Genomic DNA, 21,626 nt, shown 5'->3' on the forward strand with positions numbered 1-21,626 from the left:
ACTAGAAACATTTACTAGCAACAACAAATAATAACAATATGATGCACTCACTACTTGTCAAGTTACAAGTCTGACCATCACTCTGAAGTACTAGTGACCTAACCAATAGAACACGTTACCCAATGCCTTCTCTTTTTGGCTTCTCTTTGGTCACATTACAGATTGCCTGACTCCCAAAGGGGTCTCTGAAAACTCCTATACTGAGCCAGGAATTACTGAGGACAGATAAACAGAAACACTCAGTATAGTGTTATGTTAAATTTCTTATCTGGCTCTTCATTAGACTAACAGAAAAGCAGGCCAACAGCACCAAGAACATGAGGGGGAAAAAAAAAAAAAAAAAAAAAAAAAAAGAGAGACTTCTTAAAAACCCTCTATCTTCAACTGTCAAATGCAATGGCTACTTTCTAATCCAACATACCATTTATTAAGAGCAATCTCCAAAGCAGCTGTTGCTTTCCTGGCACCACACAAGATAACACAGCTAACTTGTAGTTCTGATGCAAGTTTCAACAGGTTCATAAAAAGCCATTATTTAGGGTCAAGTCAGCTCAAGACTCCCTAATGTGCATCTTACCTTAAAGCCACGGGAACCAGCATCATGCTGCCTACTTCCCCTGGGAGGGGCCCTTAGGTCATCAGCCTTGCTTTTATTTCTATGCTTATCCTGAATCTCAAGCCACAGCTGTGAGATGGGAACACAAAGTTGTGGCACTGCTGCTTGAAGTCTGTAGTAGAAGAGGACCACACCAAAGCAAACTGGTGGGCAAGGTCACTCCAGGTGGCAGCCATTCCTGAGGCTGGGCTGAATTGCTCCCAAAAGCTGAGATATAAGGACTTGCACTGCAGGTGGGTGTGGGCTGGCCCAGGTGAAGGATGGTTTGAAGGGCAGGCTTTGATGTCAGTGCAGATAAAGCCTCAAAGGGGGGGTCACTGCTTTTCCCAGATTTCAAACACCTGAATTCTTTAGTAGCTCTAGAGTTTAAGATCATATAGAAAGCTTGTGGCCGATGAGAAAGTAAAGAGTGAGAGAAGCTTAAAGCATTCAGTGTTGTCAGATGCTAGTTTTTTTTTTTTTTTTTATTTGGTTTGGTAGAAATCTTTTCTTTCCTTTTACAACCTAAAAGGCAGAAATGTCTGATATTTCAGTGCTGGTCTTCCCTTAAATAGAGTACTAAATGTGGCCATCAGGAACCAGATTTAAATAATGAAATTCATATTATTCTGAAATGGAATTTAGGACTTCATCAGTGAAAGCCTAGTGCGTTAACCCTACCATGCTTCTGATCCTAGAATTGTCATAGGTGGATCTTAATGAAAAATGCTGTAGTTACTTTTAATTTTTTAAAAAAATTATAGACAAAATTGTAACCTATTTTGGGTAGTGACAGATAAAGAAGAAAAAAAAAAAGAAGTAGGAAAACATGTCATTAAGCAATTTGTTCATCAAGTTCAGTATCTTGACACTGCCCAGGATGAACACTTATTGCTTCAAAGAGCAAATCTTCCTACAGTATATCTAGATTCCATGGGCGTATAACAACAAAAGTTCCTCCTCGGTTCCTGTGGTTATTATAAAGCATTGGATTTATTTATCTGACTACAAGCTTAAGGCAGTTAATTAAAAATTTCACCTTATTCTATACTTTTCAAACAATTATCAGCTTTTCTTATGCAACAAGATTTTAAAGGGGGACTATTTTTAGTGTAACAATTTAAGCAACAAAATGTTTGTAGTTCTTTCATCATAATACTGCATGAAAAAGCTGAGCTCTGCAGCCAGTTTGCTGAAAGCCTTTGTAATCCTCAACATGTTATTCACCTGGATTGCCTGCTGAATTTTACTCAGTAGACAGAAATAAGATGAAGAAAATGAATGCTGTAGGGTTTGTTGATATAGTTGAACTTTTAGGAACTATAGTTACAGATTTCAGAAATAAGCACAAACATGGATGTAAGTATGCCATTCAGCATTTATCAGAAGATGTTCAATGATTTTCCTGGAAGTATAACAACAAAAAGCAGCTAATAATGTGTGTGAAATATGAACACTGAAAAGAAAAGCAGAGGTGAAACTAAAACTAAGATCCAAAGGACATGGAACTGATTTGGATTTCATGGCACAAACTACCCCCTGTCCCCAGCTCAGAGACTCAGCCCTCAATATCAAGTGCTTAAAATCCAAGTGACCAGAAGGAAAAAATGAACCAAATCTCACGCTTTCCTTCCTGCTGTTAAAGTATGAAAGTAAAAGTTAAGAACTGCATGGTCTTTCATCTTCTGCATTAGAAGATCAGGCCATATCCAGCTTGGAAGTATTTATGGCAGCCATGGGACAGGTAAGTTTATGATGACACCACCAGAAATATTTCACTGACCTTTTATTTAAATGGATGAAGTCCTAGCCCTAGTAAGGTCAATGTGACTTCTGCCAACTGTTCAGGAGCCTCTGTTTTACATTTGCTTTAACGACCATTTAACAGATATCAGTGAAGCCTTTGGGAGGCTGTATGAAAGGCAACCTGCCATACGCTAGGTTCAATTCAGGGGGCTGGATTTGGGATGTTCTGCTTCTTTGGCCACTTGTTCTCGGGCGGGCAGGCTGGCTCAGCGCACCAGCCCCCAGCATCATAGGAAAAAAAAAAAAAAAAAAGGAGCAGTTAGCTGACTGAGCTTCAAAACAAACCTCCTAAGAAGGCATTAGTTCTGATCTGGTTTTCATTAAGGCTGTACAAAATGCTGCTGTCGCAGTCGGAGTGGGGACAGGGCTGTACAACGTGGAGGTGAGAGGGGCCCCCAGGGCTGGCACATGCCGAAACTGAGGCGTGCCGCTCGATGCCCCATCCTCTGCAATTGCAAAGGAGAAAGCCCAGCCGGCATTCCTGAAGCCACTGCCAAGGCAGGGGACAAAACTAAAAAAGACCTGACTTTTTATAAAGAGATCCCAAGCAGAGTCTGAGGTTTCAAAGCATTTTTCACTGCTCCTCAATTCTTGAGTGAAAAGCCAACCCCCCCGCCACCTTTCTTACCTTATCAGATTGGCTAGCCTGGCTGATCAGACGGCAGAACGAAGGCTTTTTTATTGGTAGCAGCATTAACAAAAATCGCAAAGGCCACACCCTGCCTAGCAGCGGTTGCTAGGGTGCATCAGGTTCTGCATGCAGCATCATTAACACACCAAACTGGGGGCTGAAGGAGTGGTTGCTGCTGCAGGCTGGGCTCCCAGGGGAAGGCAGTGGTGCAGTCTGCTAGCATCTGCCTGCTGAGCCTTAGCCCAGGAAGGGAGTCTGTGGTTTTTCCTGAACCCCTTCACCCTCCCCTTCCCAAATTCTTCTGCTAAAGCGTGCACCGGGGCACTGCAAGCAGCATCAGGAACCGGTTGGAGCTTTTCCTCAGCTCCAGAAACACCTTTCAGTTCTGTGTCACTGAGGTGTGCTCCTAGGAGGCCCGAGGAGCATAATGCCAAACAAGTCTGCAAAGTTTGAGAGGTATCTAGATTAAGGCTCCCAGCGCTATTAGTATTCATGCAACTGATTGAGTATTACAACCCTAGGCATTTTTTTCCTACAAATAACATGTGTCTTGAGGTTTCCTGCTGAATTAGGGTAAGTTTTATTGCATAGTAGCCTCCTGAGCAACACTGAAGATGATAATTGAGGAGACGTTCTGGCTGAGGAATTTTTGTTTGTTAAGTTGTTTTCTCGTGCTACTTCTACTAAGGGGTAATTCTGCAAAATAACATATGTAGGCTCATTGCTTTGCTTAATAGAAACAGCGAAGAACCTGACCTGAGCAGAGCTGTAGAAGTGTTATTATATTCTCTTGCTTTTGTTCAAGCTTATGACATGGTTCAAGCCTATTATACTAGCTAAGCTACAATAAATACTTGACCTGTGAGTGCTAGAAGGGAATTCATCCTTATTTCCTCCCTGCATTACATAAATCTGGATGACAAGCTATTTCATCTGGGTAATAGTTAACAGTCTCTGACTGCAGCTGTTAATATGACCCAAAGGAATACCAGCTACTAGTCAAGAAAGCTGTGGTAACACCTTGGTAATGAGAACCATATTTGAGGTTACTCAGGCTTACTCTTTGATTCCCATAAACATGTTCCCTTTTTCAAAAAATACATTTTGTTTTTATAATGATAGGGCCAGCAAGAGGGTCTAACTATATAAAAATCCTGCAAATTTTCAGAAACTTATTTGGACTGCCTCCGAACATCCTGGAATTGCCTTCAGCTTTCCCTCTCAGGCAGCTAAGACTACTTCTTACTTCTAATAAACAATTGCTTTCAGGCTGTTTCTTTAATTAAAACTTCTAAAGTACTTTACATTGCATGATATAGCCAGCACAAAAGCACGGTCTCTGAAAGTGATGATGACCCTCAGAATCACCCTTGAAAGTACTAGGGAATCAAAAAAAAATTATAATTTTTTTCTCTTTTTTCCTCCCCGTGTTGTGTTTCAGGACCATCCTTCTGGCTAACGCTTGGAGTTCTCCAGCTTTTTCCTTCTGGAAAGGGGCTTTATGCTGCACTGCTAGCTTTTATATCTGAGATAGATGGAACATAATAATCTGAAGGGATTGCTCATCATAGCAATTGTCAGGGCTGTAAAACTTTCTCTCTTCAGGGTTTCCTTTTTCAATGCGGAAAAAGACAGTATTCAACACAAATTTTTTCCTCCTCCCCTGAACTAGGGTCTTCCCTAGGAGCCTATTTAGCTCTCTATGCTACCATCTTCTGGAATATCTTGTGTCACCTGCCTACAGCAAAAGTATGCTCTGAAGAATGAGCAAATCTGTTGATGTCTTCTTGGTTCCTCAGGTAATGTTTGTTGGTTCTGCCTTGGAAAAGCAAGTCTGGGAACTCTCTTTGTGAATCTGGGCTCTTGGATGCAGATCCTTTCGATGTTTGCTGTTCCCCTACGTGCTGAATGTTTCTATTTCTCAACGCATTTGGTTGCCTTTGGACTTCATGTGATACGGGTTTATCTGGTGAGAATAGTTATTTTCTAAAGAAAGCCAGAGAGTGTAGCACTGCACTTTAAACCTGCCATGCAGATGCCACTCTTTGTTATATAATTTAATAACTTCCTGTTAAATTGTTGCTAATTTATTGAAAAATTATCCCAAAGAGCACTGAGGAAGTGTAACATGTTAAACCTGTCTTTCCATCCTTCCTAGGGGCTTGGATTTATTTAGCTGAAGCTAAATAAAAAAGGGGTAGCAGCATGACTGGCTAACCAAAGCTATTATTTTGCATTGCACCATTAAGAGATAGCAAGATTATTCCTTTTTTGCAAGGCTTACCAAATCTGTATAGTTTTCAGATTGTATTGTACAATTCTGTGTAATAGCTATAATAGCTACATCTGGAATTTTTTAGTACAAGGCTAAGTACTCTAAAAGTTTTTCTTGATCTCTCTCTTTCTGTCTGTATATATATAATTAAAATATCATTAATGAATTATAAGTAGTGAAATTGAAGTCTGTTTATTCTGGAGCAGCACTACTACAGAAACTTGATTATATTTTATTCAGTCACGGGAGGATTTGATTTGCTTAGACATGGGAGAGGTAAGAATGCAGTACTAAGTAAAAGACAGCAATGCAGGAAACAAGATACTAACTGGAGAGCATGCAAAGTAATTGAAATACAGTTCCAGGCTTATATTCATTTGCCAGTATTTTTGATTGCAAAATGTAATCTCAGAAAAATCTTAAAGCCTAGAATTTGATGAGATACTGTTGCCACTCTGTTGCACGTACTAATAGCCTAATTCAGATAAATTGAGAGCTGTCTCTGTCAGATAGACTTTGGTAAAGTGCCTTTACGCCCCTTCTACTGACTTTATTAGTTTGGAGGACCAGGTGCTTATTGCCTAAAACTTCATTGTCCCATTTTATAGCCACATAATTAAAATAAAAAGTAGAAATGGCTTCAGAAACTTTAATTGATCAGAATGCTGTGGTGCCTGTTGCAGTTAGTGGTTATTCTCTGAGTTAGCTGAATACATAGGTCCCATGTCTTTTTCTCTCTATGATTTTTTTTTTTTACATCCTTTTTGCAAGAGCTGATGTACTGAATAATTGTTTTATAAAATGTAACTGTTGGGTGGAGGGGGAAGTTGTTGATGGCCAAAGGAAGATGGCTGAACAAAATACAAATTATACTGGAGAGCAAGACAATGTCAGATAGTATTTGAAGTAAAGATGAAATATAGGTATTCAAATTTAAGTAAAAAAAAAAAAATCTTAAATTTTGTAGAACTACCTCTGGAGATGTGGACAAGAAATGAATGAAATTTCTGGAAAAAAAAATGGGCTGTGCTATGGCTTGGGATTATTCAGCACTAAGATCAACCTGTAGCAGAAAACAGTGATGTTACTGAAAACAGGTTTCCACGGTGGTTTCCTACGAACTGTTGTTTAATGGTGTTAAAATAGTTTAAATATTACAACTGTGACTCAGTTATTTTCAATACTGGGAGATACCTTATTAGGATCTGCTCCCTGCTTTGCTTACCATGACAGTTAGACTACCATGGCTAAATATAGGTTATAGAAGAAAGGTGCTAACACTTTAAACTTAGACAAATACTATAAATAGGCTGATGTTTTGTAAACTAGTACCTGATGGAGGCACAGAATAGATGCTCTCCCGTGGGAATTTTCTGTGTTCCCTCTGTGGCTTTTATGGGACAAGTAGCTGCTGAGTTAGATATATGAGCTCTCTTTTTATTACTATTAATTTCAGATCCAATCACAGCAAGAGACTGACAAAGCTTGCTAGCAGTGAACTTTCAGGCAAGCTGCCCAATGTAGTTTTGCCAATACATGGATGTGCGCTACCCTTGCTATGTCTGCCCTGACTTTTCCAGGGTACTGTTAATTTTAAGCAAGGCTCTAATGCTGGCTTAGTCCTGCTGTAATCATGGCCTTGCTGGACCTGACAAACTTTGTGTTTTGGTGTGGATTTGGAGAACATCCAGAAATCTGTTCACTTGAGTGAGTTACCAGGTGTGTCAGTAGTAGAGATGGAGTTAAATACCCACCCACAAGGTTTCTAAGGTCGGCGACGTGAGCCTGCAATGCACAGGTCAGGTCAAACTGGGGCTCGGTTCCAAACATTTCACAAAACCCAGTGTTTCTGTTTAAAGTTGTGTCTTTTAAAAGTACAATTTTGCATGTGGTGTTCAGCAGTACTGTAAAGAGAAACCCCAGCAACACTCCTGTACTACAAGGAAACTAAAATATCAGTATGTAGCACACTTATAGGCCAGACCTGTTTTAACTCGAGTTGTATTTGCATTAAGGTATAGCAGCCAGACATGCAAAGGTAATTAACTCTGTCATTAAAACTAGTATTTTATTCAGCTAGCACTGCTCTGTTTCTCTTATTTGTAAGTTACTCCTGCCAAAACCCTTACAGTACATATAACAGAATGAACAGAAATTGAGAAATGGAATAGGGAAAAAAACCCCCAAAGGTCTTGTACTGTATCATCTCCATAAGTATGAAAATTGAGTCCGTTTTCCCGCATCACGGTAACAATTCATAAACCCTCTCTGATATGATTATTACTGCTATGATATTTATAAGTAGATGTCCATGGCAAAGGATGGTGTTGCCATCAAGACGTAGGTTTGAGATTGAAATTCCCTGTTGATGAGATCATCCGTGCGATCAGTTTCCTTAGTTGGTGCTGTCGCAGCATCGTCCTTTACCTTTACTTGCAGCCTGATCCTGGCTCTGCTGTAGTTATATCTGGTTAAACTTTTGATGGTGGTTGCAGTAAATTTACTCCCTTTGCCTCCCAAGCAGGGAGGAGTCTTGGGAAATAGGCTCCAGTTATTTGCCTGAATCCATGAAAACTGGCCTTATCTGTCCTGCCAATTTCTTCTCTCTTTCCCAGACTTCTTATCTGCAATTGGGAACTGTTAGGCCATTACACCTCTTGAAAATGAGATCTTGGCTCGCTCTTTTTTTCTTTACCTGTTCCTTTTATCGGAACAGAAAATTTACACTATAACTCTGCTTGACATCAGTATGTCCATGAGGCCTTGTTTCGTATAGGAACAAAGATGAAAGAAGATTTTAATTCTTGTTGTCACTTCTGTTGTATTTTCTATATTCTGCTTGAATGCAATAGGTTCTATCTACAACCACGATCTTATTGTCTAAGTGTGGTGCAACTTGCTTGCACACAGCTTTACAGTATTCAGTAAAACCGTGGGAGAAACGTGAGTTATGATTTACCAGGGACTCTAAAATCATTCTTGAAAAGAACAACAAGAAAACAGAAATGAACAAAACGTCTAGCTGCTGGGAGGGAAGAGTTTTCAGTTCCATTGTGCAGGGTATTTAACATGACCTTCCCAAGGTCAGCTAGGACAGCAGTTTCATTTGTTGGGAATTAGAGGTAGAACTAACTGTGACTTTGCTAGGATGGTTGTCTATAAAAAAGGGAGCTCTTTGCTTCTTTACTTGAAGTCTGTCATATCTTTAGCTGAAACAGATAGGATGTTCCATACCATTTAGGAAATAGCAGCAGGTGGTCTGAATTAGTAGATTTAGTACGAAGGTTTTGACAGCCTATGTGCAACGTAAGTACTGCAGCTAGGAGGGTGAAGTTTGAGACAGATGAACCAGTCCATTTTTCACTGACAACAAAAAGTGTGGCTCTGCTACCTTGTCACTTGCTTATCTTGCCCATTTTGCTACCTTTTGTCTGCTCCCAAGATTTTTTTTTTTTTTTTTGCCCAGCGAGCAGAACACGCTGTGACTAAGACAGCTGCTGATCCAGCGGCCCCCGCTCCATTGCCTGCCTCCTCCACTGCATCAGCCCAGCCTCCCCACAGCTCTGGCCTGCGCTTGGCAAGGGAGGGGGGGATCCAAAACGTGAACAAGCACTATGCTGCAAGCCAGGACTTCGCGTCGAGCGGGACTCCCTCCTCGCAGGAGTTTTGCTAAAGGGTCTGTTTCTCAGGCAGCAGCCCTGCCTCAGAAACCCTCCCCAGCCCAGGAACCCCAGGCGTGTGTACCACCTACGACCCCACTACATGGGCTGCCTGCCTCTCCCGTCCCAAACCCTGACACGTGGAGCCTCGGCTATGGGCAGGTTAAGAGAAGCTGAAATTTCCATGTGAGACAGCACTCGGCTTCATTCCCCTTTCCGCAGGCTGTGCGGTGCCATGGCACTGCAAGCCATTAGGATACATCTGTCTGTAAACATTCAGGGCAAATAGTCTTACAAAAAAGTAAGGATGTGAATTTAAATTGCGCAAGTCAAAATGGGCTAAGCCTTGTACAGAAGGCCTCCTTCAGCAGTAACTTCAGTTGGGTCTATGTTTTCCCACACGAAGAAATTCTTTAGGCTTCCCTTTATCTGCAGACAGCACTTCAAGCTTACAAAATTTATCATAGGCATCTGATAAAACCAGAACTATGGGCAAATGATTTTGATTTTTAAAACTGTGGTTTAGTATTTGAATTTGCTCCTTTAATTTGCTTATTTCACCTTATTATTTATGTCATTTTGAAGATGACATAGTACAATTCAGGATCAGCTTTCCTCTGTAAGAACAGTTTTGTTGTAGATTTGTTACTAATGCATGTGACCTCTCTCCCCTGGCTAACTCACATTTTCAATTCACCATCTAAATTTTCTATGCCTTTTAGTGTGTAATCTTTTCAGTTACGAAGATCGTGGGGAAGTTTTAGTGTATTTCAGTGCAGTTTTTCTTATATGTGCATTTTAAATGTAATAAAAAAAATATATATTGCAGTCTTGCCATTAAGCTTGATACCAACTTCCAGTACAGACAGTAGTGCATCAAGATTAAAAACACCACAGGAAGAAAATATACCCAGACAGGCAGCAGGTATCCCTTCAGACTCTAGACAGAGTGCTTAAACCCAGTATTTCTCTGGCTCTGTCACTATTTCATGCACAGTAATAACCTCTGGCAAGTTTTCTTGTGTTCTCACTGGATTGTATGTTGAAAACAATACAGTTCCACTTAAAACTGTTCTATGTTTTATTTTGAAAATAAGTTTTATTGAAACTGTATGTGTGGTGGCATTAGTCTGGCATACGACAGCATTAAATCTCCCTGCTTAGTTCTGCCAATGCATTGATCTGCAGTACAAGTCCTATTTTTACCCCTACTGTTTGAAGTACAGTCAGTCATGACCACATTTCCATTAAAGACTAGGCTCTGAACCATTTTAATCTGTGACTAATAAAAAATTGTAACATTTCCATTAAATCCACATACAGTGTCAGCACTATCATTGGTGCTGGCAGAGTAGTGATTTTCTGTTTCTTGAGTGATGCATCTGCTGTTGTCAGTGATCTACGCTGATTAGCCAGCCAACTTTTTCCTTCATTCCCAAGTAATACGTACTCAGTATTAGTCTCCCAGAAATGTTTGATATATGTGTAAATCTATGATTCAACTGGCAGAGGGAGAAAACTACAATAAAAAGGAAAGCCAGAAGAAAAAGGAATAGGTCCAAGAAACAGGAACTAGTAACCCCCTGATGTTGATAAGGTCTGAGGGGAGAGACTCCATTCTCTTAGCTCAAAGGGCAGATATCTGTACTGTAAATGTAAAAGTCCTAACACTGCTATTGCCTTTGTAGAGGGCAAAAAATGCACATGCATTTTTATAAACTTAGGAAAAAAAACTTACCAGAATGAAAATATTAGAATTGGATTACTTGTGCAGACTTAATTCCTGCCTGCTCCAGCAATATAAAGTTTAAACTAATTATCTGATTAGGTATTTATCTATGTATTTATTACAGGGCTGCTTTGTTGTCCTGTGGGAAAGGTGAGTGATGCCCTGTGAGGAAGTGGGGCTCGCTGGTGAGGGAGGCTGCTGTCTGCAAAAGCACCCCCTGCCAATTTGTGACAAAAAGTGTAAGTTGAGCAGCAACTGAGGTGTGGAGCTTCAGCTGGTGAGGAAGGAAGGGACCTGGCTGTAGTTCTGAAAGGGGTGCGCTGCTCTGCTGTGTTGTCCCAGGGAGGACAAGGAAGAGGTCTCAAAGTGGGCTCAAACATCTGTTTTCAATACACAGGAAGAGAAAAATCAGGTAAACGAGGTTATGGGGAAGTAAAAACTATCGGGCATAAGATGCTGGAGAATAAGAGGCAGCATTAAAACTGAAGAGCAGACTGGGAAAAAGCTAGTGGGCAATCGGAAGGTGTTTTAGTGTGGCTAGCGTGGGGGTCTGGGCAGAGCTGCAACTGTCTGTCTGCAGCCTGCCCGGGGAGATACATTAACACGGCAAAGATTAGCACTCAAAAGGTAGGACGTGCCAGACATAAATTACATGAGTAATCTTAATTTTGCTCGTGTGTATGCGTTTTATGATAGCAACACAATCAAATGCCGCTTTTTTTTTTTTTTTCCCACTGGGCCTAACGCTTTTCTCGGTGCGCAGGCTGGATGCTGTGAGCAGCCATCCCACACACTTAATGAGTAGAAGTTAAGTGTTTTATTTCTTGTGTTCAGTGAACAGCGTCCTACCCTCCACATCGTGTGCTGAAGGAACCCTGGTGGGGCGCTCATATAACAGCCACAACTCTGTAATAAATGTTGGATGCTCCTGTAATTACTTTTTTTTTAAAAAAAAAAATCTTTAGGAGAGCAGGGCCCGTGTGACCATTATCCTGACTAACCGAGCCTGAGGCGCCCAGAGCTCGGCGGCCCTGCGGCGAAGCCCGCGCAGAGACGAGGCCGTGCTGGGGACGGGTACGCCGCTGGGCGGGGGTGGCCCCGCCGCGGCTGAGGCGCAGCAACGGCCGCGGGACAACCGCCGCCTGTCACGGCCGTGACTGACAACGGCCCGGTGTAGGGACATAAAGCGGTGGGCGCGCGGGGCCCTCGGGCACCGCCCGTTGCCATGGCGGCGCCAATGCCCGCCCCCTCGCCCCGCCCCCCCCGACATCACGGGAGGGGCCGGGCGCGCGGCGGCCCCGCCCAACCGCGGCTGCGCGCCGAGCGGCGCGCGGCCGGCTCCGCCCCCCTTGTCCCGGGCTGAACCGCGGCGGTACCTGCCCGGCCCCACCTTGCCTCTCCTGTGGCGTCATCTCTCCGCGCCGGCACGGGAGGGGGGCGGGGGCGGGGCCTGTTGCTGGGTTACGGCTGTCATCCGCCCGCGCCGCCGCCGTGCTCGCTCGCTCTCGCCCGCCCGCCCTCCCCGCCCCCTCCCGGCGCCGCAGGAAACGAGCGGATCCCGGGGCGCTGCTGCCCGCCGCACCCCCCCAAACCAACACCCCCCCCCACCCCCCAACGCCCCCCCCCCTTCCAGCGCCCGGCCGCCCCCGGCCCGGCCCTGCCCCGCCGCGCCGCCCAGCGCCCCGCGCCGCCGCTCCCACATGCCGGAGAGCGGAGCGGCCGCGGCGCCGAGCCCCGCCGCCCGGCTGCCCCGCGCCGCCCGGCTGGGGCCCTAGCGGCCCCCCTCCGCCGCTGGAGCCCGGGCCCGGCGGCGCCCGCGGTGCATGAGAGGGAGAGCGGGGCGGGGGCCGCGGCCCGAGCCACTCGCCTCCCGGCCGGCGGCGGCGCGGGGACCGGCCCGGGGGGCAGCGAGGGGCGGCGAGGCGGCGGCTCCATGTGAGAGGACGCGGCGGCGCACCTGAGCCGCCTGGACAGCCGCAGCCCGGGGCGGGGCGGGGGGGGGGGGGGAGCGGGCCTGGGGCCCGGCCCCGAGGACCACCTGCCCGCAGCCCGCCCGGGGAGAAGGGGGGGGGGGGGCTGGCCCCACCTGCCCCCTTGAAGCCGCCCGGCCCCCGGCGGCAGCCCCGGGGTAGCGGGCCCCCTCCCGCCGGGGGAGGGGGGCTCCGCCTCGCTGCCGGCATCGCCCCGCCGGCGGGAAGGCGTGCGCGCCGCCAGCCGAAGGAGAGCCCCGCGGAGCCCGTCCCGAAAAGTGAGTGTGAGCGGGAGGAGCCGCTGGCGGAGGGGGGTGTGTGTGTGTGTTATGGGGGGGGGGGGGTGGGGGGGGGCTGGGTGTCCCGGGGCCGCCGGTGGAGCAGGCGGGGGCCGGGCCGGGGGGGGGGGGGGGGGGGGGGGCGCGGCGCCGCCGCCGCCGCTTCCCATGCGGCTCACGTTGCCGGCTGCGCACGGTCTGGTGCCCCGCGGGCGGCCCCCGCCCCGCTCCCGCCCGCCGCAGGCTGAGGAGGCCGGCGGGGTGAGTGGGTGGGTGTGTGTGTGTGTGCGTGCGTGGGGGGTGCGTGTGTGCTCGGCCGCGGCCGCCGGCGAGGGCTGGGGTCCCCTCCGCAACTTCTGCCGCCCCCTTTGTACCCGCCGCGGCGCGGGCCGGGAGCGCCGGACCCCGCGAACAAAGGCGGCGGCGGGCGGGCGGTTGAGGGGCTCGGGACCCCGCCGTGCCCCCCCCCCCCCCACCCCCGGTGGGAGCCGAGCCGAACCGCCGGGGCGGAGAGTTGTGCAAGGCTGCGAGCGAAGCGCACGGCCGCCGTGCTCTAAGCCGTGAGGTTTTCAAACACACCCCCCCTCGCCCCATCCGTAGCTGATTTTTTTTTTTTTTTTTTTTTTTTATTATTCTCCCTTTAAAGGGTTGAGTGGTTCCTAATAGACCCTGTGGCTGCCTCCTGCCTGCTCATTTACATAACACTTGGGTGGAAAAGGCTGCTACTGTTGTCACGGGAAAAGGTTATTACGGAGTTGCTTTTTCACTTAAAGCATTTTTAAAGGCAGTTGAGAAGCCAGAAGCAGTGTTGGCTCTTCCTGTTTATCGCTGAAGTTGGTTCTTCACGAAGAGCAAGTGCTCTCGCTCCAGACCTTACTCTGAGGCTGGGGAACGGAGGGTTGCGTTTGGGAAATGGGACTCTGCTTGCTTGGGCTTTGCTTTGCTTTGCTTTTTAGCATTTCTGCAGCGTGCAGAATTTCCCTCTGAGCAAAAGCTACAGCAAAACTTCGGTTGTTTTAACAGAGTATCTCAACTTGCTCTTAACTGAAGAAAACACCACCACAGTAGTTAATCATGGAAGGAACATTTATGTCTGTCAGTGTTAAATTCTACTGTTCGGGAGTTAAAATTTATACAACAGTTTGTTACATACAAAGAGGATGTACTAAAAAGTGAGGAGAGTAGGTTGAATGTTGTTCATTTGATCAGACAGTGTTCAGACATAGATCCAGATACCACCACTGTGTGAAAACTACTGTCTCTGTGAGTCCTCTCCACATCTCCTGGAAGGAGTCTCAAAAGGCTTTGAAAGGAAAGGATGTAGAATTTGTCTGGTTCTTCATTAAAAGAAGAATAAACAGCTTGTGAACATCCTGCTGGGTCAGTTGATAGGGTCCTGCTCTTCTGCAGTTTCTTTACCAGATGGAGTTGAACGTTGAGAAAAATAAAACATAGCTGAAATCTGTAGTGGCTGAAGGTCTGAAATACATGTGTGTGAACAGAAAGCCATACTCCAGAATTCCAGCAATGTGTGCTCACTCTGTGCTTTAGTTTGTTTGTGCTGCACGTTTGAGAGTAAGTACAGTCTGTTTCCCAACTGTGTACTTGTCTGTTCCACTGAGACAGAGACAGCCTGTGAAAACTCAGGGGAAAACCTCAACATCAGTAGGAAGTTCAAAGGTAGACAGGGCACCTGACATTTTGCAGTTTGTTTGTGAGACCAAGTATGCTGACAGGTAAGAAGACTCTTTTGAGACCAAAATATCTTTGCATCTTAAGCTTCCTGTCATCGCTGCTGTTTTAAAAAGGGCAGTAAAGTAAGTTGCACTCCCCATTCAGTTCACTCTGCTTTTCTTGGTCCTGGAACTAGGAGGTCAGGAAAGGAAAGTGCATTCTCTTCAGGCCATAGCCTTTAAGGAGATGGTCAATGCTACGCTGTATTTAATATCTACAGGAGCTGAAAGGCACCATGGCCTTTTTTCGATGTGGTAATTACACTTGCTTTTATGTCACTTCCTGTTTCCAAACTTAAACCTACCATTTACCACTCCATCATCATCTGGTTGTTAACAGCAGCCTGGTTCCGTCGCTTGACAGCCCTTACACGTTCTTGTTGGTGTTCCAGGTTCATAAATGTCTCAAGAAGTTATATCGCTTTGTTATTTATATTAGTTTTGTCAAAGTTTAAGTTTTTCCTCCTGTTGCAGCTTAGGTCTAATCAATGTAGTTCCTTTGTTCAAGCTGAATAATTTACTACTACAGCAGTGTCTGTTTGGAAACATAAATGTTTATCAGAAAGCATGTGAATTTCATTTGCATTAACTGGTAGAGAAGCCTTTATAATAAGTAGCTTTTTAGTTTATGGAAATAAATAATTTTTATCTTTAGACAAATTAACTTTACTTCCCCTCATTATGTATGCACACGGTATTTTGCAAAAGTTTTGTTAATTACTTCAGTGGAATTTGTTGTCTCTGAATCAGTAGAAGAAAAGAATGGTGTGTGATGATTTAGGCCTGGCAATGTTATTAAACGGAGAGGAATGCTATTCTTCTGTCTCTTTAAATTAAACTAAGTTAAGTATCTTTTGGTCAGCATGTTTTAAATTTAGGCTGTATTAACAAACATGTTTCATCTTCTGGATCTTTTAACTGACTGTAAGTACATTACAGTTGAAAGAACAGTAACATAAAGACCCTATCTGCAGAGCTGCTTCAGCCTTCTCTTATGTGGGCTGTGTGTATCAGCTAGTTCTTGAAAGAGATGATAAGGATTACATGTGATTGCTCTTGAAATTGCTCTTCCATGGCAGAAAGTATTGTGCTTTAGTGGATTTGTGGAAACTAATAGATGGTTCTGTGTTGAAATGTTCCATGTAGTCACAGGATAGACAAAATCTGTTTACCAGTATCACTTCTACTGACTTTAACATAGTCTCTTGCAACAGCGAAGGCTTAAAAATAAAGACTTAAAAATATTTGTCTGATGAAGACCTAGAACTACAGTAGCATCGAAGTGAACTTACTGTTAACAAAACTCTTGGTCTTGCTTTGTGGTGGTACGACCACTGGTTATCACACAGGCTGTTCTGGTTTAAATCAAAGGTCAGTTTAGCCCAGTATCCTGTGTCTCGCGGTGGCCACTGGTGGATGTCTGTGCTCGCAAGTCCCTGTCCCAGAGCACCCTTCCAGTTGCTATCAGTGTGCGCTTTAGGGCTCTGTCATTTCTGCGTGTTTGGCAACCCTCAGTGGCTTCCTCTTGGGTGAACGTGTTTCTTGGCTTCAAGGGAAGAGTGAGCAATTCACTGCTTAGTGACTCGTTTTGAATTTACAAGTCGCCAGCTGTGTTAGATACCTTCTAATCCCTGTGAGAGGAGAGAGGAAGAATAATACTTGACCACCGTCCACTCCTCACTGGTCACAGTTTCATGTTCAATAGAAAATGAAACAAGCTTCCCCAGCTTTTGCTTTATATAGATTTTGGGTGAAATAATGAATTAATCATTTTCTAGCTCTCTTCTGTGATCAGCCAGAATCAGTAAATAAACATAACGGCTTGTTTAGGCACTTACTTTAATATTAAAGTACACATTTGCTTTACTCCTTTGAGAACTTTGCATATGCAAGACATTTTTTGGCTTTAATGATTGCTAGAGGCATTGGAGCTCACTTGTGAGGGAACATTGCTTGGGCAGGGAGAGGGAATGGGAGCAATTATTCTGTTGTGATGTGAATCCTGCGTAGTTCTTTCCACCAGGAATTCTGAGCAGCTACCCCAGTGTTCATCCTGTATCAATATACACATTGCAGTTAAGTGTTTTCTAATAGATCCTTACAGCTTTTTTTGTCAGTCATGTGGATATGCTTTGTCTGTAAGCACCCCCACTTGCAGTCCATATTCCTGAAGTTTATGCTTAAAGAAGTCTAATAACTGTAGGTTTCTGTTGTTTTTGTGGTTTTTTTTTGTTTGTTTTGTTTTTTCTTTCTCCCTACATTTACTTCAAAATAGCAGATTTATTTTCAGAGCTTGATCAAAATGATTTAAATTTGGAAACACAATGCATGTATATTATATTATAATTTAGTTTGCAAGATCAAGTACTTCAAAAGTAAGGAATGTCAGAATAAAAAGGAACTGCTGCATTCGATCTTGTTTGTGCTCACCATGACAAAAACTACATCATCATCTCTTCAAGTTCATCTTTGCAAAATAGACAGGTCTTTACTGTTCAGTAGCTCTTCAATATTTTGTTTTCTCAGTATTCTCTGAAGCAACTGCAGTTATTCTTACAAGGGCAAAACAATGCTTTTTTTCCATAATGGCATATCTTAACATACCAGCAGACATCTTTTCCCATTTCCTGGGGCAACCGAAGATGTGACCATTGGCTAGAGAATACAGCATCCATAGCTTGGCTGGTAAGAGGAGGTACGTGAAACAGTCCATATTGTCCAAAACTGAAAAACTGGCTTGCTTGTCTCAGATAAGCTTTGTCTACTTCTGAAGCTGAGATGGTTGGCTTTGTGCTGGAGGATGAGGAGTGTTGTTGCATGATGTTTTGCCAGTGCAATTCTGATGTGATGGTTTCAGCAGGCGCAAGCTCACAAGTAGCTACAAGAGCAAGATTTGCTCTCAAGCAACTCTTTTTTTTTTTTTTTCCTTCCCCCTTCTAAATCTCTCCAATATCATCAGTGGTGGCCATTGCAGTATGAACTAGTAAACTTTGTCTAGTTTTTTGACCAACCACAAATAAGGCCCTAAAATAGGGAAGCATTGGATGTTTTCATTGTATGTGCTGTTGTGGGTTTTGGCTGGAACTTACTGTTGTTACCAGTATGATACATTTTGCAATGCTATTTACCTCAGATTGTATTTAAAAAAAGAAAAGCAATTTTCCTTTAACAGTCTCACAAAAGGTTGAGAGTTTTGTTTGGATTCTGTAACCCAAATACATTGTTATGATACTGATTAACATTTTGATGTTCCCTAAATGTCATGGGATCATTGGGATGTTGGACGGGAGGGGGGAAGTGATATGTTTCTTGAAATTGCTTTGTCTGTGTTTCTGATTAGTCACACAAGACTGCTTTCTAGCAGCTACAGTAGCAGGGAAGCCTGTAGTAGGCAGTGGATGGCTAAACTGGCCTAAGTGAATTCAGTTTGTCTTGTGACCTGAAATTAGATGGCTGCTTATAGCAAAGGGACAGCTCTGGGGGTGTTAAGGTTAAGTAATGCTTCCTGCGTAAAGACTGATTATTCTGTGTTGTCCAACACATGAACGTTGTGAAGTACGTACTTTCTTGAAAAGCTTTCAGTAATATGGATGGCATGAGCTGCCTGTTGCTTCTCCGGAGAAGCAGCACTGAGCCATCTATGAGCTCTTCAGCGTGGGCAGGCTGAGGTGAGGTGTACTCAGAGGGCAGGGCATACTTCTGAAGCAACATTTTAGAAGCACAAGATTTCCCTCCTTACCGAGGCAGGAGAGCTGCCCACAGGTGGAGCTGAGAGGTGTGTGTGTGTGTGCTGTGGTGAGGCCTGGCCTTGTGGAGCTGGAGCTGTGGAGAAGGGGACAGTGGGGGAGAAGGAGTTGCAATAGTTGCCTCTAAACTCTTCATAAACCTCGATCAATGAGTCTTGACACTGCAGTATCCCATGTCATAATCGTAGATTCATCCTTTCCCTTTCCTGGTCCCCCCTCTTTATGCACGGGTCTCTCATTGAAAATTAGAAACCTGAACTGATTCTGGGATAGTTGTTATTCTTGTTCCTGTGTTTCCTTCTCCAGTTCCTTAACCTTTTGGTCTGATATCAAACCTTGTCGTTCTCCTTCAGCACTTTTTCCTTCTGAAATGTCGCTCTGGGTGGCTAGGAAGGTGAGAGGAAACCTTGACATGTGGTACAGGTTACCAGAGACTTCCCTGTGTGTTCCCTTGCTGAAATTATCAAAGACCTTAAGGGTGGTGGCAGAGAGCTGACTGTACGTGGAGTGTTGGGGGGGTGTCTTGATGGATTGAAGTACTCCCAAGCTTGGTCATGCAGAGTCAGGGTTACTCAGCTGTGGCTCAGTGTTGTTATAGGTTGTGGCAATTGCTTTGCATTTCTGAAGGACAGGAACTGCAAAGCCAGGGTGTGTGTTGTTGACAGTATCTGCTTAACTCTGCCCTCTTTGACTGGCATAGTGTCCTTACTGCACACATTGGCTCTGTGTTGTCACAGATGTTGGTGAATACTTTAGGAGCATGTGTTTTTCAGGATAAAGTCTATCGTGTTTTCTTTAAGGTGAAACTTTATGTTTAGATCTGCTGTAGCCTGCAGGGTCTGCTTACGCTCGTAGGGAGTTTGCTGTGTTAGAAACTGCATGTGAAAGGATATTGTTCTCTTTATGTAAAATATGCTTTATGGCATAGAATGTGTGTCCTTATATATCTGCAGGAATGAAAATAATAACAATGTTTTCAGAAGTGAACAGGCTACTTCAGGACAAGCTACTTGTCTTACTAAATGACTGACAAACCCAAAATGCCACAAGTCAAAGCCAATGGGGAAGAAAAGGTTTCAAGCTTTTTTCCCAACTTCCCTTTTTAGTAGGGTAAGCTGCTCAGGGTGTTCCCTGGTGGGTGCAAGCCTTTCAGCATTCAAACTTGAGAAGTCACTCGCTAGCTATTGCAGTAGCTGCAAAATCTAGCATTTCTTTGCTAGGCCTGACAGCAGTGGGTGCATGCTTTTGTTGATTTCTTCATTGCCTAATAAGGCTGTTTTTTAAAAGAATATTTTCTTCAGTGTTCAAGGCCATAACCATGTAATAATGATAACCAAAGCTACAACTTCGGATTCAGGCCTCTATGACAATATGCTACTCCTCTTTTGTGGCAAGTGTGGTCCCATGTAGCTTGTCATGGGTTTAAGTCTGTTGAAGAGAGGATGTCTACACCTTCGCTTTACCAAATGCTGGGCTTTTGCTAAGCAGTGTTACTTGTGGCCCTGAGCTCAGGTTTGGAGTCAGTAAACCTGCAGTTTGCCAGGACTGCCTGCTTCTCTTGCTGTTTATATCTTGTCATTTTGTTTTAATTCATGCAGTGATGCTCAAAGCAAGAGATCTTCTAGCACAATAGAAGAGGGCCCTGAAACCGCGATCCTGGAGATATCCTCATCTAAGTTCTTTGTAACGTTTGTTTCTGAGTTATGCTGTGGCAGTTTTGTCTGTTGTTGCCAGAGCTGATGAATATGTCTTCAGATCTGTGGCGTTTCTGTGAGTGGGTGGATCACTGCAATGACAGGTAACTTTTTTTTCTTTACTGCAGAGTACAATAGTGACAGTTTTTATGGATCTCGAGGGCATCTTCAGCATTCTTTAAATCATGCTAAGGCAAAGCTGCTGTGTTGTGTTTTTTTTTTTTTGTTTTGTGTTTTTTTTTTTTTTTTTTTTTTTTTTTTTTGTTTTGTTTTGTTTTGTTTTTTTTTCTTGCCAGGAAACTTCTGACACTGTTCTCCATGTACCTAGATAGCAGGCCCTATTGCATGTTCCAGCAAGATGGAATTTGGAATAGTCGGTTTGTTTGAGGCACCCTGTTTGGGAATTGCTTTTCTCCTTACTTGCTACTTGTTGCAAGAGTCCTGGGGGAGGGAAGCAATGATTTAACCTGCTGTGCTTCCCCCCACCCCAGAGTGCCCACCTGGTGCATATTTAAACTTCTCTGTGTAGCCAAGGTGGGGAGGGGGGGAGATGTGCACCCTTGTGACAAGCCTCTGGCAGAAAGGGACAGTTGTATCCCTCTGCTTTCATGGCATATTAGTTGCGTCATCTAGGGTGGCAGGTGGATTCTCACTGTGCTGTTTCCAGACTGGTTAAGAGCTAGGCTTAAGTCACTGCTTGGTTCCCAGCTTGCTGGTCTTTGCCTCGCCCTGGACTTGCTCCGCACTACCAGCTGCGTGGCACAGGGTCCTGAATGGCAACTTGGTGTTCATGAAACATGGCAAGAGTAGCATGCAGACTTTGGTAGCCAATTAGTAACACAGTAGTACATCTAACTACGTTTTGACATTATGTGTCTTCAGGGAAGTGATAATATGTGTGAAAATAGGTCCTACTAAGAATGTGGGCTCTGATAGACAGGTGTCTGAACTTTCAGTTTTTCAAACCTGTAACACAGAAGTGTCTTTGTGTTAATGACCCTGATTATCTCCATAATGGCAGTTTCTCAACTTGTCTAGATGTTTAACTTTATTTTGAATGTTCTACATACCTGTGAGTGCACTAAAACTAGGGTGGTTCTTAGACATGGCTTGCTGTAGGAAAACAACTTTTTTGGTTATATTTGATTTGTTTCCAGGACATACTGTTTCTTCGTTTCAGGTTTGGTGTTTATTCCCAGCTTTATAGCTTATTGCCATGGTAAATCTTGCAAATTGTTTTGTTGTTATTTGTCTTTTGAATGCTGCTATGCTTGACTACTTTGAAATGGAGTAATTCCTGATATGCAAGGGAAAAGAAGTGCGCTGATACTGAAATAACTGAGGGTCAAACTTCAGCTCAGCCATTACTGATGTTTGGCTGAGCCTGGCAGGAGCACTAGATAACACTCAGTATGACTCAGGAGCACAGGCAGGATTTTTTGTTTGAAGGGTAGAGGAGGGTGGTGTCCCATGTCGTGGGGTGGATGTGTGGCTGTCTAGTTAGGGGAGC

General features: G+C 44.4%; 1 protein-coding gene across 2 annotated transcripts in view; it reads left to right on the plus strand.

Moving 5' to 3' along the window:
- Positions 1 to 12,645: 12,645 nt before the first annotated feature.
- The window catches only part of FBXW7 (F-box and WD repeat domain containing 7), a 191,462-nt gene continuing 182,481 nt past the window's right edge, over positions 12,646 to 21,626 (plus strand). The window contains exon 1 of one of the 2 annotated variants that reach the window (XM_042807634.1): positions 12,646 to 12,943. The gene's annotated coding sequence lies outside the window, so the exon portion shown is untranslated. Of the gene's footprint in view, positions 12,944 to 13,669; positions 13,687 to 21,626 lie in introns of those variants that run through there. The other variant, XM_042807639.1, reaches the window with a different exon arrangement.

This window comes from Tyto alba, unplaced genomic scaffold, assembly GCF_018691265.1.
Source record: "Tyto alba isolate M040663 unplaced genomic scaffold, T.alba_DEE_v4.0 Super-Scaffold_6, whole genome shotgun sequence".
Classification (NCBI taxonomy): Eukaryota; Metazoa; Chordata; class Aves; order Strigiformes; family Tytonidae; genus Tyto; species Tyto alba.